The sequence below is a fragment of the Rhinatrema bivittatum genome, chromosome 1 (genome assembly GCF_901001135.1).
Source record: "Rhinatrema bivittatum chromosome 1, aRhiBiv1.1, whole genome shotgun sequence".
In the NCBI taxonomy this organism is placed as follows: domain Eukaryota; kingdom Metazoa; phylum Chordata; class Amphibia; order Gymnophiona; family Rhinatrematidae; genus Rhinatrema; species Rhinatrema bivittatum.
In genome coordinates, this window is record NC_042615.1 from 474,236,027 (window position 1) to 474,256,522 (window position 20,496).

Here is a 20,496-nt window from a genome sequence, read left to right on the forward strand (position 1 = left end):
TGACATGGTTCAATTTATGTGCCTCCCAAGTCCCAGGAACCATCTACTTTAATTATAAAGATTATCTTCCCTTGGGCAGACATATGTGTTGTGACAATCAGATGTTGGTGATATAAATATCTATATCTATCTATCTATCCATCTATATACTAGCTGACACCCATGGAAATTCCCTGGAGGCTGTTTTGAATTTTCTTCCCCCCTCAGAACAGCCTACCTTACCCAGCCCTATCACTGCTGTCCCCCCGTCCCCCGTCCCCCCGCCCTCTCCCCCTCCCCCGTTCCCTGGAGCAGCTCCGCCTGCTTCTCCCTTCTCAGCTGCAGCCCAGGCTACACCTCCCAGCCTTAGCCCCAGTTCAGGTTGAAGCATGGTCACCCTTGACAATGCCTTGGGGACTCCTTTAAATCCAAAACTGTAAATGAAAATAACTTCAATCATTCCAACAATAATACTGTGATATCACCAACTAGATGCAATGGTTTTGCAGCTTATTTAGTGATTACAATTGACTAATAGTCACTCCCAAAGTGCATTCTAACATTTCTCAACTCAAAGTTTTGGCATTGTTACCCGGAAAGAATTTGAACCGGTATCAAAAACAGAGGTACAACAAATTTTATCTAGAATGAATCCTGCTGCTGTCTGAAGGTGAGTTCCCACCAATTTTAAAATGAGCTTCTACCAATCTTGAAATCAAAATGCACTGACATGGTTGATTTCACTAATTATAGACCAATATCTTCCTTACCCTGTTTATCTAAAATAATGGAAAAAGCAGTGCTCTCTCAGCTTTCAGAATACCTCAAAGATAATAACATCCTTTATGTAAATCAATTTGGCTTTCAAAAAAATCATAATACTGAAACCCATTTACTATCTATGAAAGACACAGTTCAGCGAGGATTTAATACAGGTTAAGAGTACATTTTAATGTTATTGGATCTATCTGCAGCAAAGGATCCTATCAGGTAAATATAGGAAATAAAATGTCTACTACTATGGACATGAAAACAGGGGTTTTTCAAGGCTCCACCTTATCAGCTATCTTATTTAACATTTACTTGCTGCTACTATGCAAACTACTGTTAGAATTTAATAACTTCTTCACAGTCCTTCAGACACTGATCTTTTCAAATGTAGACTACTGCAATTCATTGTTTTTTTTTTTGTCTACCTGCATCTACCTTGAAATCATTACAAATGTTGAAAAACAACACAGCAAGGGTTCTAGAGATGTGCGGATTCATCCGATTCGGTATTCGTATTCGTCGGGGGCCAAATACGTTGCATTCGTTCAATGGCGGCCCCAATCCGTTGATACGTGTTATTCATTTTCCGGTTCCCATTAAAGTCAATGGGGGAAGTATTTGCAGCCTATTTTTGGCTACATAATTGGGGTTTTCTTATCAATTTTGATGAAACTTCTGGGGAACAATCATCAGAACAAGAAAAGAGCTCCAAGGTAGTTAGAATGAGGCAAAGAGGCACCAAAGTGGCATGAATAGCCTAAGGTACTTTAAAGGGGCAAAGGGGTACCAGGAGTGGCAAGAGTGCTTTAATAGAGGTGCAAAGCAGCAGCGAGAGTGTCAAAAACACACCACAGCTTCAAAAGAGAGCACTGATAACAGATGCATGAACCCTCGAAGGCAGCATGATAGGCAAAGCGGCAAGACAAGTGGCATCAACATCCTACAGCACAGTGAAGGGGGAACATAGCAAGCAGAAAGACTAGCATGAACACACTGAGCAATTATGATAGTGGCAAGAACACCACAAGGAGTTGAGTGAGTTATCTGGTGTATGGCAGCAAGGCAGAGTGGAAGAGGGTAGATACAGGCTGGCTACACCCGGGGAGAGTTCCCTTTCCTTTGTGCAGGAAAGGGCTCCCTAGAATGGGTTCTCCCCTAGCGTGGGGTGTTTCCGTTGGCGTCTAGTGAGCTCTCTTGGTCTTTTAAAATCTGGTGGAGTTAGCAGATGTACAAATGAGAATTTTCAAGGCTGAGGTGGAGGAGGTTTCCATGTAAACAGCAGTTCAACATGGGTCAGAGGGTAGATACAGGCTGGCTACACCCGGGAAGAGTTCCCTTTCCTTTGAGCAGGAAAGGGCTCCCCAGAATAGAGTGGAGCACGAGCCTTCAAAGAGTGGTGACGTGGAGCAGGGTCTCACTGTGGGCATGGTCTCACTGTGTTTGCCACAGTCTAAGTACCTTGGAGCTCTTTTCTCATTCTGAACATGGGTCATCAGGTGCTAAGAGATAGGCTGCTGTATCCGGGGAGAGTTCCCTTTCCTTTGAGCAGGAAAGGGCTCCCTGGAATGGGTTGGCCCCTAGAATGTATAATGGTACAAATTGTTAGGATTTAAGCATTTGCAAACAGATCATGACTTCATAAGCAAGACAGAGGAAGTTCTCTTCTCTGCCCTGAAACTAAAGAAAATTGTTTGTTTTATTTAAGGATCCATGCTGTGAAGGATTACTAGTTTGAATTGCCAGAGGCTGAGGTTTCCCTTTGTAACGAGGGTTCAGCCGTTAGGACTGGACATAAGGCCTGGATGAACAGGCACAACATTTGAGAACTGAGGTCAAGCCCACGTAGAGACATAAGGCTTGGACAGAAAGGCACAGCAATCGAGGATAAAGGTCAAGCCCACCTAGGGACATAAGGCCTGGATGGACAGGCACAGCATTCGAGGACAGAGGTCAAACCCTTGTAGGGACATAAGGCCTGGATGGACAGGCACTGCAATCGAGGACAGAGGTCAAGCCCACATACGGACATAAGGCCTGGATGGACAGGTACAGCATTAGAGGTTTTCCTTTGTGCAGGTATGTTGGGGTTTGACTTGTCACTTCTTCCTGAACTGATTCACTGCCAGAAGAAAATGGCATCTTTTTCATTTCTGAAAGATAATTCAACAGAGGATGCTTTTAGAGCAATAGAGACTGCCATTTGTGAAGCAAGAACTGAACTGGAGATTATTTTTGAATACCCAGAAGCTATTAACTATACTTATGCACTTCAGCTGATGACAAAGGAACATGAAGAGCGCTCAGAAATACTCAAGTCCAAATCTACAAATCAACCTATGTTGACTTTGTGGTTTACACAGTGCCTCTGTAAACAATGGGAACACAGAGGATGAACTAGAGAACAACTACCACCAGTTTTTGATAGAAACATTACTGTTGGCAAGGTCATGAAAAATTTTGATCTTATGAAATATACAAGCTCCAAACATCTTAAGTCAACTTTTTATGTTCTTACATTCCAAATGTGGATGGACAGGCACAGCATTTCAGGTCAGGCTTGTAGGGACGAACGGCCTGGACAGTGGCGGAAAGGCACAGCATTAGAGGTCAGGCCCTTGTAGGGACGTATGGCCTTGACAGTGGATGGACAGGCCCAGCATTTCAGGTCAGGTCAGGTGCTGCAGTGCTTATATTATCTGGAACATAGGAGACAGTTGAAGCTGCTGCAAGGCTTTCAATTGCTTTTATTCATCTTGCCATTCACAGGGAAAATTTGGAAAACCAAGCAAAGGCAGGTTTATTTTCAAAAACACTAGCATTTCCATCAACTCTGGTGCCAGCCTTGAGCGGTAAGGGCTCATGATATCCCCTGTCATTGAAAAGACATGTTCACTGGGCACCCTGGTTGGTGGACATGACAGATATCACTAAGCCACTTTGGCTAGGTGTGGCCAGACAGTGGACTTATGTGCCCAATATGCCAGCGGATCTGTCTGCATGTTCTCTGTGGGCTCTGAGAGATACCGTGTCACTGACAGCTGTGCTGGTGTCTCCTTTGCTTGGGTGGGCTGAGAGTAACTCATGCCAGCTGCTTTCTCTCTAGCCCTTAGCACAAAAGATGAATCTTTATGGGCAACATGCGTTTGGCATTCTGAAGTGGAGGAGGAGGATGTTCTAGCTGTCGCTGACAGAGTGCTGCTCCTGCTTGGGCTAGCACAACTCTCTGAAGTGCCCTCTGTTTCCTCCTCTGCTTCACGCCTAATCTGTCTCTGCCTTTGGCGCTCCTGTTCACGGACTTTTGCTAACAGCAGGTCCTTCACCAACAGGAGACAATCGTACTGTAGGGCGAGTTTTCCTTTCACATGGGGATCACAGACTGTTGTGAGCATTTATGTGTTATCTTCTGTTAAAGGCCTTAATCGCTCTTCCACCTGCTGCTGCAAAACGTCTAGACAATACAGCACCTCAACTGTCATTCCCTCTTCCTGTTTAAAGGCCTCCAAATTTTCATCCAGGAAATTAACTATAGGGATGATGTCAGCCAAGGTGGCACTTCTGGAACTCAGCTCCTCCGTGACATCCTTGAAGGGCTACATGATTTTTACCAGCTGACTCATGACTAACTAATAATGATGCCCTATGTCTGCACACCTATGTCCATTGAACCAGAAAGTTCATGAAGGGGTGTCTGCAACTCCACTAACCTCTGCAGCATCATAAAGGTGGAATTCCACTGTGTTGCAATGTCTTGAATGAGATGCTTGTGAGGCATCTCCAAATCAGTCTGCTTTTGTCGAAGAACCTGCTCTGCCCTCACGCTTCTGTGAAAGTGCGCTGCTATGTTCCTGCACTTGTATATTAAGTCCTGCAGGTATCCATTCTCTTGGTGCTTGGACTCAAACTGCAGAGCTGACCACTACCAGGTGCAGAATGTATGCAAAATATCAGATGTTCTTAAAGTGCCCCTCGGTTATTGCCTTAACCATGTTTGCACCATTGTCTGTGACAAAGAACCCTGCCTGAGTATTCCTGTCTCGCTGGTGTAGTTGCCAGCCCTCCAGCATCTGTCTGATGCATACTAGAATATTGGCTGCGGTATGGGCCTGGTCCGTCACATGGGTGTGCAGTAAAGCCCACCTCCACCCTGATACTTGTTCAGTAATAGAGCTCCTGGCTGCCCCTTCCTCAGCCAGGTCCCACCAGTGTGCTGTCAGGGAGTGGTAAGAGTGTGCAGCATTCATGGAGGTCCAGATAATGCAGGTGAAATGCACTCTCCCCTCTGCCTTAGCTAGCAGTGCTTGGATGCGACTGCAACACTGCTTGTACAGGCTGGGGATGACCTTTCTGCTAAATGTGGTTCTGGAGGGGACTTTGTAATTTGGAACTACGACCTTCAGAAAATGCTTGAAACCCACATTCTCCACTATCTGCAAGGGCTGGTCATCAAGGGCAATCATTTCCCTAATGCTCCTGGTTTCAATTTTTGAGGCTTCCTGCCTCCTACCCCGGGATAGCATTACTGCACTCCACCCCATTTTCTCCATGGTGGGTTGTCACTTCTGCCACATATCAGGGGGGTTGCTGGCCTGCCACCTGACTGCTAGAAGGGGCTGAATGTGTGAGTTGACTCTGCTCCTTTTCAACCACTTTACGCTGCTTGGAAGGGGTCCCCTGACTGGTACTGCCACCATCCCCAGATGGCAGTACTGTTGTTGGGTGTTGCCTCTTCATATGATGCATCATGCCAAAATTAGATAGATGTCCCATTTGCTTGCCTCTGCTAATAGCCCTGCCACAGTAATTATACCAAGCAAAATGTGGGTCCTCCATCACTTTAAAGTGGCTCCAGATTGCAGATGTCTTTTGTGAACCTCCCTTCTGTATAGCTTTAGGGGTGGATGATGGCTGGAGCTGAAGTAGTGGGTGCACCCTGAGAAGCAATGCCAGGAGCCTCAGTCACACTCTGTGCCTGCACTGACTGCTCTTCCTCCTCCTCATCATCATCAGTTTCATCTCTTCCCTGCTTCACTGAAGTGGAGGCTAAGACAGACTAAATAATCCTCCTAAAACTTTGTCAGCTATTACTTCTTCCGTTTCTCATGAGAATCCCACACAAGATGATTCTTCATCGGAATCAGAAGCAAACAGTGCCTGTGCTACATTGTCAATGCTAAGTCGAGACTGCTATCCCACTGCTGCTTTTGGGTGTCACCATTTTGTCGAGCATGACTCAGCCTCCCTTCCATCACCTCCAAAACTACAGGGTCAGAAACAGGTGGTGGCGATGCATTGTGTTTAAATTTCATTTTTTTCTGGATGGAACTGCCTGCCCCTCCAAAGAGTTTATATTGCAACAGGACCCTGGGGAGGCTGAGTCATACAAGACAAAATGGGGGGACTGGCACTAGTGCCTTTTGAAGTGCCTCCACTGCCAGTCCCAATCACTCAACCACATATAGCTTTCCCTGACATTATGGATTTAATGTCACTGCCTAGTACCTACTGGCTGCCCATGGGCACAGTGCCTTGATATGCACTAATGTAGTGTGTGTGCATACACCGAGCTTCTATTTACAAAAGAGGCCCACTGGGGATTTAGCTTCAGAAAGCAGCGCTCTCCCAATATACTTGAGTCTGCTAAACTGTCTGCCCATGGGCACAGTGCCTTGATATGCACTAATGTAATGTGTGTGCACACACCGAGCTTGTAACTACAAAAGAGGCCCACTGGGGAGTTGGCTTCAGAGAGCAGCACTCTCACAATATACTTGAGTCTGCTAATCTACCCAGTGCCCACTGGCACTGATGCCTAGTGCACAGAGAGACTGAGTGAGTTCAATTAAACAAATGCAGTTAACAAAAATGCTGGAATTGTTGGCACAGCAGGAAAATTGATGAAATATATTTTTCAATGGAAATTCTAGCAAACTAGCTAGAAATTGAATAGATCTCTCCCACCCACAACACCCAACTGGTGCTTGCAACCTACCCCAGGGGGTGAATTAAACAACAAAATGCCACTGCTAGCAACTTTTCTCCCTGGCACAGAGAGACTGTCTCAGATCAACTAAAAACAGTGCTTAAAAAAAAAAAAACAGGGCTAGGTGGCACTGCAGCCAAATGCAGAACAAATATCTTTTTTCTATCTAAGTAACTAGCCTAGCTATCAACTGAATTCAGATTTGAGAACTCAGACTAGCTCTGAGTGCAGCCACGTTCCGCAGAGACAGACCACCTCCCGGCCTCTCTAGATCACCCCTCCAAAGAAAGTGCATGGCATGCCACATGCTTAAGTATATATAGTGCTGGGTCATCAGGAAAAGCATCACCGACCACTGAGTGAGAGCGCGATTGGCTGCATTGCAAATTTCTTATCGCTGATACGTTGCATTCTGCTCTCCTTGCCAACCTGTCCGACCCACTCTGACAGGGCTGTGAGGTCACTGATGACTCACAGGAAAGGGCTGGTTTTTGGCTATGGATACACCCAAATGGCATTCTCCGATTTCAAATGGCAGCTAAGAAAAACGTGTGCCACCAAACTTATGGAACGGATGATATGTTATATTCGTGGGGAATTGCGATACGTTTCACGACCCCACGAATACAACAAATATGGACATATACGTTGCAGATTGCCAATACTTTGCAAACGAATGCATACCCCTAAAGGGTTCTTGGGAGTTGCAAAAAATATGATCACATACAGTAACTCCTGTTTTGATATCATTGCATTGGCTTCCTACAAAATTCTGAATTCAATATAAAATTCTACTCCTTATACATAAAATAGTGAACACAAGAGTCTGAATGATTAGGGGCAGCCTTATATTTTCAGCCCCCCCTTCAAAAAAAAAAGTACTGAGATCAGCCAACAAAGGATTATTATCCATTTTCTCTCTCCAAAGTGCACATTTAAGCAAATTCAGAGATCGGGCCATATCTGTGTCAGGTCCCAAATTATCAAAAGAGATAGAGTGTGGAACAAATTAAATCAGCGATTCTTAACCGGTGTGTTGCGACACACCAGTGTGTTGCCAAGCATCGGCAGGTGTGTCGCGGCTTGCCTCAGGTGTGCTTCCCTTCTCCTCAGGGGCAGAATGGTCTATCATGGGATCGATCATCCCTCGGTGGGCCGATGCAGTTAATAGCAGAGTAACACTGCATGCCGCTGCTGGAAGCCAGGCTGGTGGTGGCTGAAGAGCGGAGAGACGCTGCATGCCACTGCCAGAGGCTAGGCGGGTGGTGGCTGAAGTGCGGAGGCCAGGCTTATTGGGCCAAACAATGAGAAGAGGCTTCACATGAGAGAGGAAACTTGCTTGATGGGTATGTGAGTGGCAACTTTATTTGTGTGTGTCTGGTAGAATGGTTGCGTGAATGGCAGTTTTGTGTGTGTGTGGTCAAATGGGCACCTGGATGCAGGAGTGGCAGCTTTGTGTCTGTATGTGGTAGAATAGGTGCCTGGGTGCGTGAGTGGCAGTTGGATGTGTGTGTGGTAGAATGGGAGCAAGAGCATTTGTGTGTGATTAAGAGCTCGTACGTAAGTAAGAGAGCATGTGTGTGATGGAGAGGGAGACTGGTCAGAGGTGATGTGTTTTTGTGAGAGACTGCTCAGGGAGATGATGAGACAGAGACTGCTCAGGGAGAAGACTGGTGTGTGTGTGTGTGTATGTGTGTGTGTGTGAGAGAGAGAGAGAGAGATAGAGACTGGTCAGAGAGGTGACTGGTGTGTGTGTATGTATGAGAGACAGAGACTGGTCAGGGAGGTAACTGGTGTTTGTGTGGGAGAGACAGAGACTGGTCAGGGAGGTGACTGGTGTGTGTGTGTGTGAGAGACAGAGACCAGACATGGAGGTCACTGGTATGTCTGTGTGAGGAAGAGAGACTGGGTAGGGATATTACTGGTGCATGTGAGACAGAGGCTGTGTGTGAGTGACTGGTTGTGGGCCCTAAGGAAGAGGACTGTGAGGACAGAGCTTCAGCAGGCACTGTTGCTTCTGGTGTGTGCTATTGGCCTGAAAGGGAAAGGAGTAGGAGAGTTGCTGGAGAGGATAAGTAAAGTGGCTTTTTAAGTATTTTTATTGATTGATTGCCATTTTAATTATTGGGTATTATGTGATATATCTGCTGTTTTGAAATATTTTATTGATATTTGGACATATTTTAATAATTTTTATGAGTTTTTATTTGTTGGATGTTATTCTGTTCATCAGCTGTTTTGTAACATTTATTAGTATAGCTTTACAATTATTTCTGTGTGGGGATTTATAGCAGCTTGGCTTGATCTGTTTTCCTAACTGGAGGTGTATTAGTGTTTAGGGCCTTGTTTAATATTTGTATTTCTTAGATAGGGTTGTTACTGTTTGAGTTTGTTTTGCTTTTACTCAGATGTCATCAGAACCAGAATATCATTTTTGTATGGTGAGTTGTGTGGATAATGACCTAGTTCTGCTGGGAGTCGAGGGGTTCCTGAGGATGCAAAATGTATGTTTACATTTAGCCCCATGATGGCACACCTGACAGATGGTTCTCACATGCTTGACACACTGACCATGTGCCATCACGGGCTAAATGTAAACATACATCTGAGTAAAAGCAAAACAGACTCCCTTTACTGGCAGGCACAATAGCCCGCCTTATGAAAAGATAGTAATTTATCACTAATGCATAGCCTGTTGAGAAAACACAACAAATAAGAATGATACAAATGCCTATGTACTAGTAAAATACCTCACCTTGGTCACACACACAAAACTGACCTTCACCAAGTACAGAAAGACCACAAATTATAAATATGGAGACAAACTGGAATGGAAAACCAAAACAGCCACTCTGCATGCAATGCAAACCTGGAGAAATGGGAAGAGAAATATAGCACCTAACAAAGGGGCCGATGCAAAAATCTAACTTTTCAGCGCCTGCTTTCTTAACGCACGCATGGCGCAAAAAGATAAATGTGCGTCTGAGATGCACATTTACCGCTCAGAATCCCCCTATTGCATTAGGGGGTGGATTAGCGCCTATTTAACCTGTGTCCAACAGCAGGTTAAACAGTGCGCTCGGCCCCATAGTCCCCAGGATCTGCAATAATGCACACAAAATAATCCGCACAAAGTTACACCTAGATAATGGAACACACTCAAACAGTAACAACCCTATCTAAGAAATACAAATATTAAACAAGGCCTAAACACTAATACACCTCCAATTAGGAAAACAGATCAAGCCAAGCTGCTATAAATCCCCACTCAGAAATAATTGTAAAGCTATACTAATAAATGTTACAAAACAGCTGATGAACAGAAAAACATCCAACAATAAACATACACACGGTTAATGTGACTCCAACATTGCTCTATGCTTCAACGGCAAGAGGAAATGTGGGGAAAAGATCTGGGAGTAGCTTACTTGTTGCGGCGGTTACTACCCCAACCCAAATTAGCCAGATACTTCACTTTCAATGCATATCCAAGCAGCTCTCTGCTTCAATGGCAGGGGGAATGAAGAAAAGAGGATTTATATTCAAACAACCAACAAGGGCTAAACTGCACGGGCTGGAAAAACAAATAAGTGTGAAAGTAGCTTGCTTGTTGTGACAGCTACTACCCTGAACCAATCATGCCTGATACTTCACTTTGAATACATATACTGCACAGCTCACTGCTTCAATGGCAGGAGGGAATGAAGAAAATAGGATTTATATTCAGACAGCAATCAACAAGGACTAAATTGCAAAGGCTGGGTAAACAAATAAGCTTGGGAGTAGCTTGCTTCTTGCAGTGGTTACTACTACTACTACTACCCCTAACCAATTAGGCTTGATACTTCACATTGATGCAGCTCCAGCAACGCTCTCTACATCAATGGTGGGGGTGGAAGGAAAGTAGAACCTAAAAGTTACCAATAAGGGCCCTGACCTCAGTGGTCAGAGTACCAGATAAGTATGAGAAAAATAAGTATGAAGTTTGCTGGGCAGACTGGATGAGCCATTGGCCTTCTTCTGCTGTCATTTCTATGTTTCTATATGTTTCTATGTTTCCTTAGGGCCCACAACCAGTCACTCACACACAGTCTCTGTCTCAAATGCACCAGTAACATCCCTAATTAGTCTCTCTTTCTCACACAGACACACCAGTCACCTCCCTGTCTGGTCTCTGTCTCACACACACACACACACCAGTCACCTCCCTGAACAGTCTCTGTCTCTCACACACACACACCATTTACCTCCCTAACAAGTCTCTGTCTCTCCCACACACACACACACACAAACACACCAGTCACCTCCCTGACCAGTCTCTGTCTCTCCCACACACGCACCATTTACCTCCCTAACAAGTCTCGCGCTGAAGGGGCACTTCCCTTTGTGCATCCCGTAGTGTTAGCCATTCCCCATGTTCTTTTATATCCCTTGTTAACAATCCCCATATTTAAATGTTTAATGTATTTGACATGCACTCTCTCATCATCTACTGTTTAGATTACTGCATCATATATGTAACCAGATTATCTTTGTTACTAGTCCTTTGAATTGGAATGCCTCTGCTTTTAGAGATTAGGTAGGGACATGATATTCTTTCCTTCAGGAAGGTTAAAATCTCATTTAAACAATCTTTTTCTCTGATTAATTAGATTTGATCTTCATATTTTGCATTTATGCCTTATGATGACTTTTAATGTAATGATTGTTTTGAATTGCTGTTTATAGTGCATTATATAGTGTTTAATAGTTTAGAAGAGTGTTTGAAGATTTATGCAAATCTCAGTGTTATGTGTTTGACCTTGTAAACTGCGTAGAATAGTGCAGTTTATTAATGTGTAATATACATTTTTTTAAATAAATAGTTATGCCTTATGATGACTTTTAATGTAATGATTGTTTTGAATTGCTGTTTATAGTGCATTATATAGTGTTTAATAGTTTAGAAGAGTGTTTGAAGATTTATGCAAATCTCAGTGTTATGTGTTTGACCTTGTAAACTGCGTAGAATAGTGCAGTTTATTAATGTGTAATATACATTTTTTTAAATAAATAGTTATGCCTTATGATGACTTTTAATGTAATGATTGTTTTGAATTGCTGTTTATAGTGCATTATATAGTGTTTAATAGTTTAGAAGAGTGTTTGAAGATTTATGCAAATCTCAGTGTTATGTGTTTGACCTTGTAAACTGCGTAGAATAGTGCAGTTTATTAATGTGTAATATACATTTTTTTAAATAAATAGTTAAAAACTTGCTCTTTGTGAAGCTCCCACTTAACCATCTTTCTCCAAGTGCAATCTATTCAACATCTGGCCGCAACTTATTTTCCTTTGTCATCACTATGACCATATAACTCATTTTCTCATCACTCTTGGTTACCCATCCACTTCAACACACAGTTCAATCTTCTCTTACTCCCCTAATATACATTTGCTCTGCAGCTATTCATTACCTATCTTTTCTTCTCTTTCCCTAAAGTCTTCCTCATGAATTCCATTCATCAAGAAGTTGCTCTTATTTTAGCCCTTCCCTGGTCCCAACTCCTGGCTCTGCCTTTTCCATCTTGCTGTACCATATAACTGGAATAGATTTCCTGAGTTGGTGCATTATGATCACTCTGTCAATTTTCAATTCCAGTTTCAAAACTCACTTTTTGAGGCTGCTTTAAAATTTCTTCTTTAAGAAATGCATTTCCTATAGACTCTTGTTTGTTATATATGTTTGTCTTGTAAGTCTCATGGAGCAGGGGCTGATATTCGAAAGCATCTAACCAGGTAACGTTTGAATTATCCAGATAAATGCTGACTTTTGAATATTAGCACCATTTCTCTGACTAAATTTTAGCCTGATAAGTCAAAGTAGGGGTATTTTGGAGTGTTCTAGGGTAGAACTTATAGCTAAATAGTTTGTTCAGCTAACTCTGATATTTGGAGTCTGCTAAATAAGTTATTCAGCTGTGTCTAATCATGACCTTGAGGAGGTTTAAAGTTATTCGTAAACATGTCCCCAGCTAGGTTTAACTTAATTAGAGATATTCAAAGATTATCGCTGATTAAGCAGTGCTTGTAATAAAAACAAAAAAGCTTCCAAGCATGCCTTGTGGCTCAATCCTCATCCCCCATGCAAGTAAAACCTATGCCAGCCCTGCTGGCATTATGTATGAAAAAAACATTATGGGCCTATAGGCCGAAAAGGCCTCCCTAACCTCCTAAAGCCAAAACACAAATTCCACAAAGTTCCCCAACATAAGGTCACCCTTCCCCTCCCACCACCCCTGTCAAGCCCACTCTATCCCTCCCACCCCAGCTGAACATCTCCAATTCTCTTAATGCAACTGCTCCCAGAATGTCCAGCATTGTTCTGACAACAGTGCTGGTCACATTACCTACCAGAATTGCATTCAAAGCAATACTCTGACAACAATGCTGGTAGCATATTTGACCTGGGTTACTGTCAGAGCAATGCTGGATGTGCCCGGGAGCCAGACATTAGTTCTGAGCTCTCTAGCACAGTAAAGGAATTGGAGCAGAAGGCTTAGAGTAGACTTGACAAGTGTATTGGAGAGAAGGATGGCCTTATGCTGGGGAACATTGCAGAATCAATGTTTTGGGTGGGGACTGGAGGTAGAGGGAAGTTTTTGTGTCTTTAAGTATGCAATGTTTTCTAATTATTGTAGGGGGATTAGTGATAGAGAGGGGATTGGCTAGCAGGGCTCGCATAGATTTCTCTGGGATTGGGGATGGGGGATTGAGCTACAAGGCCTGCTCAAAAGCTTTTTTCTATTGCAAAATCTGCTTGAATATCACTGATTAAGTACAAGTTATCTAGGTCTACATACATACCTGGATAATTTTGCAGCCTAAACAGCGATAAGTTAGCTGGGTAGGTTTACTTGGATAAGTTTATTTGGATATAATGAAAAGGATGTTTATCCCTCTAAATATCTCTGAAAATGTAGTTAAAACTCCTGTTTTCTGGGTTTTTAACAATTGACCTCAATAAGTAAAAGTGGGTAGTAATAATATATGTCCTAAAAGTCATCATTCTGTAACCTCTTAACACATACAGGAATGCTTTCCTTCATCTCCCTTTCTGTGGTCCTAGAGACAGACTGTAAATCACATCAGAGAGACAATTATCTATTCCAGTGTCAGCACCCAGCAAGAACTTTAATCCCTTAAGGGATCAAGTTGTAATCACTTAAAATTAAATAAAAATCTAAGGCCCATAACAGCAAGAATGAAAAAGAAGAAAGAGTTCAGGGTCTGATGACCTGATCCTGCAAAGCAAGAGGTAGTTGGTAGACTGAATGAGAAAAGGCAACTATAGTTGGAAAGAGATGGGTATGAGAATGAAAGGAATACACTGATAAAATACAAAATGGAAGAGGAAAGGGTAAGAAGGGCAAGAGATTGTAGATGAAAGAGAGGAAGGAATCTTGGAAGGATAACATGCACAATAAAGCTCTGGAATTTGTTGCCAGAGGATATGGTTGGTGCAGTTAGTGTAGCTGGGTTTAAAAAAGGTTTGGATAAGTTCTTGGAGGAGAAGTCCATTAATGGCTATTAATCAAATTTACTTAGGGAATAGCCACTGCTATTAATTGCATCAGTAGCATGGGATCTTCTTGGTGTTTGGGTAATTGCCAGGTTCTTGTGGCCTGGTTTGGCTTCTGTTGGAAACAGGATGCTGGGCTTGGTTGACCCTTGGTCTGGCCCAACATGGCAATTTCTTATGTTTTATGGTATATGGGAAGAAGGCTAGAGGGCAGCAGGAATGTTTAGTGGAGGGATTTATGGTTAAGTTAAAAAAGCAATGTTTGGAAAAGGTAAGAGTGATAGGAGGAATCAAAATATATAATTATATTATTGAGAGGTATGAGATTAAATAGCGAATAGAAAAAAGATAAGGGGAGAGAAAAAGAAAATCAGTAAGAGAAAGCTAGAAAGGAAAATGCTAGGCAAATATGTATATTTCTATTTGTTTTCTAAACTAAAAAAGAAAAAAAAATCATGAGAAAATCTATGGGAAACTTTGCTAATTAGCAGATACTGACAAAAATAGAAATGTTCCTGTAATTTTAATAACGCTGAGTTAGGTAACTCATTGTTCTGCTGCTATTTAGCATGTAACAGATGGGGAAGGCATCAGATCCTGCAAGAAGAAATCCTATGATCATCCTTTCCCCTCAGAATTCACATGCTCAAAATACAAGAACATAATATTGTACTGTTCTACAACTTATATTATTTGAAATCAGATAGAATGATGTTTTCAAGCATGGGTGCCAGCTTTCTAGCTAAAAGTTAAGTTGCTTATAAACCCCCTTTGAACTAGAGCAACTATTTGTTCATTTGAATTATAACGCCATCTTTCCGCTTGAGCTCATCTTCCACTTTCTTGCCTGAATACTTAATATTCTTGTGATATTGGATATTGTGGACAGGTTCTAACATTTATAAAGACATAGACAAACATCTCAAGTATGAATAATACATGAGACAAGACTCAAAAATGTACCCATTCAGAAAATATATATAATATTCTGGAAAATAAAAAAAAATAAGAAATAAAAATATTTGAAATCCCTATCCTGCAATATTTATTCACATGTGTGTCAGGAGTATCAAAGTATAAAGTACTTGGTAATAAAAATGATCAGACAGAACACCATATCTTAAATTGTATCAAAACCAAGGGGGTCATTTTCCAAGGAGTTACGGTGGGAGATAAATTCGCAAATCTTGCTAACGTGATTTGCAAATGCATAATTTGGTAGTCAGGGTTGGGGCGGAGCATATGTGAAGCAGGAAACAATTTATTGTGTGCTGCGAAACAGCCGCAGTGTTAGCACAGCTCCTAGCTACAGCTTATTTCAGGGGGGGGGGGGGAGAGAGAGAGAGAGAGAGCCCCTTACTATGATGGACACTCTACCTGGGCAACAACAAGCTAAGTTGAAAGAATGTTGCCCAAATCTCTTCTTGGAGTGAGTTTCCTCACTCCGACGGCCAGCAAATCTTCACTAGAGACCACTGTTCTTTCCGTACGTCTCATGTTGAATGTGAAAGTGGCCCCCAACCCCCTACGCTCATACCTAATCCCCACCTCGAGTTACTAGGTGGCCCTCCCATAGGGATACAAATACTTGTCTAGGGCATAGGCACTATAGCAAGTCAGTCAGTCAGTCTCAGTCTCTCAGTCTCTCTCTCTCTCTCTCACACAATTGCTCAGTTTCATATAACATGTTGCTTGCAGCACCTAAGAGTGGTAATAGGCTGTTTGGACACTTTTGTGTACTGCGAAGATTCATTGGTTGTTTTATCGCAGTGCACGATGTTTTCGCGATTTGCGAATCCATGTCTGCAAATGGCGAAAACATCACGTCACGCGATGTTTCCCCGCTGCACGAAAAATGCCTTATTTGATTGGGACACGCCCCCTCATGCGTTACCACTGCAATATTGGAAAATGAGGCCCCAAGTCTTTGTAACATTTACTAATTTTATATGATCAAATTTGAATTAATGACTGGAAGGGGGACAGTAAGCAAATCCATGGCTCTCGTGCTAAACTTTCAAAAGAGAAACTTTGATAAAATGATAAAAATAGAAAAAAAATGAAAGGAGCAGCTACAAAGGTGTAAAGTGTGCAAGAGGCATGGTAATTGTTAAAAATTACCATCCTAGAAGCACAATCCAGATGTATTCCACACATTAAAAGGGGAGGTGAAACAAGCTATTTTAGCCAAAATATCTTCATTCAAAAATTGGAAGAAGGATCCAACAGAAGAAAATAGGATAATGCATAAGCATTGGTAAGTTAAATGTAAGACATTCATAAGACAGGCTAAGAGAGAATTTGAAAAGAAGTTGAGCATAGAGGCAAAAAACACAGTAAAAACGTTTTAAAATATATCGGAAGCAGAAAGCCTGTGAGAGAGTCAGTTGGACCATTAGATGATTGAGGGGTTAAAGGGGCAATTAGAGAAGATAAGGCCATCGTGGAAAGATTACATTATTTTTTTGCTTCAGTGTTTACTGAAAAGGATGTTGGAGAGATACCCATATCAGAGAAGGTTTCCATGGGAAATGATTGAGATGGACTGAACCAAATCACGGTGAACTTAGAAAATGTGGTAGGTCTGATTGACAAAATGAAGAGTAGTAAATCACCTGGACTGGACTGTATACACTCCAGGGTTCTGAAGGAACTAAAAAATGAAATTTCAAACCTATTAGTAAAAATTTGTAACCTATCATTAAAATCATTCATTGTACCTGAAGACTGGAGGGTGGCTAATGTAAACCCAATATTTAAAAAGGGCTCCAGGGGTGATCTGGGAAACAACAGTCCAGTTAGCCTGACTTCAGTGCCAGGAAAAATAGTGGAAAGTGTTCTAAATATCAAAATCACAGAACATATAGAAAGACATGGTTTAATGCAACAAAGTCAGCATGGCTTTACCCAAGCCAAGTCTTGCCTCACAAATCTTCACTTTTTTGAAGGAGTTAATAAACATATAGATAAAGGTGAACCGGTAGATATAGTAGATTTGGATTTTCAGAAGGCGTTTGACAAAATTCCTCATGAGAGGCTTCCAGGAAAAGTAAAAAGTCATGGGATAGGTGGCCTTTCGTGGATTACAAACTGGCTAAAAGACAGGAAACAGAGAGTAGGAATAAATGGACAATTTTCTCAGTGGAAGGGAGTGGGCAGTGGAGTGCCTCAGGGATCTATATTGGGACCCATACTTTTCAATATATTTATAAATGATCTGGAAAGAAATACGACACGTGAGGTAATCACATTTGCAGATGATAGAAAATTTTTCAGAGTAGTTAAATCTCAAGCAGATTGTGATAGATTGCAGGAAGACCTTTTGAAACTGGAAAATTGGACATCCAAATGGCAGATAAGTTCAAGGTGATGCATATAGGGAAAAATAACCCTGCTATAGTTACACAATGTTAGGTTCCATATTAGGTACTACCACCCAAGAAAGAGATCTAGGTGACATAGTGGATAACACATTGAAATCACCATTTCAGTGTGCTGCGGCAGTCAAAAAAGCAAACAGAATGTTGGGAATTATTAGAAAGGGAATGGTGAATAAAACGGAAAATGTCATAATGCCTCTGTATCGCTCCATGGTGAGACCACATCTTGAATACTGTGTACAATTCTGGTCGCCGCATCTCAAAAAAGATATAATTGCAATGGAAAAGGTACAGAGAAGGGCTACCAAAATGATAAGGGGAATGGAACAGCTCCCCTATGAGGAAAGACTAAAGAGGTTAGGACTTTTCAGCTTGGAGAAGAGATGGCTGAGGGGGGATATGATAGAGGTGTTTAAAATCATGAGAGGTCTAGAACGGGTTAATGTGAATCAGGACACAAAAAGCACAATGTCCAAACAGTTTAAATTCAGTTAGTCAGCCAGAGTGACTCACTGCTTTCTTGATTATTAAATGTTGGTACCTAATCAAACCAAATCACACCACCTCAACACCTTTCCAAGGTGAGTAACTGAACTGAACTTTTCAACCTTTTTACTTAGGTATACACTTCTCCTAGCTTATTTCTAGCTTCTGGCTAATTTTTTTAAAATTATTTTTAAATACAAATACTCAGTTCTGCTTACTAATTGCCTTATAGACTTTTAAAAATAAACACACTAACTACTGCTTACTAGCTGCCTTACTGACTGACCATTTAAAAATAGTCTAACTTGTTTGTTCGCTGCCTTACTGACTTTTAAAAGCAGAAACACACAAATACACTAAATAATATTCCCAAATAGTTAACTTTTCCCCAATAATTTTGAAAAAGACAATTTCCAAAGCAAAAACTTACTGATTCCTTTCAGCCACCAGCAAGGTGATACTCTCCTCTCAGTGCCAGAGCCAGGGTGTGTCCAGTATGTACCCGTGATGCTCAGGACACAAAAAGCACAATGTCCACATGCCGTGTGTCCATTAGATGACAATGCTTGTGTGGCAGTGAGGGGTGGCAGCTCAGAATGAACAACACAATCACTTATGTTCTTTCCTCTTTTGTAAGCGATCCAAGAACAATTTTTAAAGACTCCATGAAATTCCAATATATGCCAGTGTTTTAAGATAATTGACAATATCAATGAGGCAATATGAAAGTACTGCATTACACCTACTAGAGGAGTTTCATCTTTGGCTTGTTTTTCATAGAGGAGCCATGCTCTCGCTGCAACATAAGCTCTCTCATAAGCTTTTTTAATGATGTCAAACGGATAACCTTAGGCAATCAAATGTGTGCTCAAATCTTGTGCTTGGATTTTGACATTTGCATTTGTGGAGCATATTCGGAGAATACGTAAAAACAGGCAGATTGTTTTTGAGACCCAGAGGATGAAAGCCAGTAAAATGCAGCAATGTATTTCTCTCCAACGGTTTGTGAAACAGAGTAGTGTTGATCTTTAGGTCATATTTATAAATATAAATATATCTAAAAAAGATATCTAAAAAAGATATCTAAAAAAAGATATCTTCTGCTGGTCATATTTGCATGAGACTTGTAGATTTGTATCCTATGCATTCAACCAGGATATAAACTCCAATAAATGTGTTTCAGTGGATGACCATAAAAATTAAATGTCATCTATATATCTCCATGTAATGACTTTCTTAAAGTATTCAGAGTTATATAAAAAAAAATTTCTAAATGTGCCACATACAGATTGACAATATTAGGAACCATAGTAGAGCCCATTGAAGTGCCATGTGATTGTAAATATAATTCATTAGACACCAAAAATTAATTGTGACATAATGCCAGTTTTGCCATCTGGACAATAAAACTTGATGGTAGGTGATGTGGGCATGGACAGCTCTCAACTGTATCTTCTACAATCTCTAAGATTTATGATTGTCGGATACTGGTATAAAGAGATTTTATATCGAGAGTTACAAGCAAGACCGAGGAGGTTGGTAAAACAATATCCTCCAAAATATTCAACATATACTTTGTATCTTTTACAAAAGAGTGGAATTTCGATACCTCATTTTTTAAAAAAGTACAACAAATTCTGATAAAGGTTCCAAGATGGATCCAATGGCAGCTACTATTGGTCTCCCTGGAGGTTTCGTAGGATTTTTATTTTTTGGGTAAGATATACAAAACTGGAATGATTGGATCTTTTTTAATCAAAATCTGTGATTCTTTTTCAGTGAGAAAACCTCTTTTCTGGCAAATTCCAACTCCTGTAAGATTATTTTTTTTGAGCCAAGGGGTAGGATCAGTATCCAACTTTTTTGTAATTTGTGGAGTCTGCCAACTTTGAGTGTATTTCTTCAAGATATTGAGTATGATTTTGAACCACAATTGCTCTGCCTTTATCAGCCAGTTTAATGACCAAGTTTGTATCCTGTTGTAACTGATGTAAAGCGATAAGATTCTGCTCTGCTTAAATTGTAATGAACCCGAGGGGAATTTAATTCATTGTATTCAATGTCTCTTAACACCAGATCTATGTATATTTTTATATGGGCATCAACTGAGGTATCCATTGAGATTTCCATTGAATCACTGAGATGTCCTGGATTGAAGTGGGGAAATTATCAAAAAATGATCGGATCTGCAGCAGTCTAAAGAACTGATATAAATTGACTCTGCATTGCAAAGATTTATGTTTATGAGTGGGAACAAATGAAAGACCTTTATTGAGTACCTGCTCCTGTACTGAGGAAATCTCAATGCCCGGTAAGTTGATTATAGATTTACCTGCCGT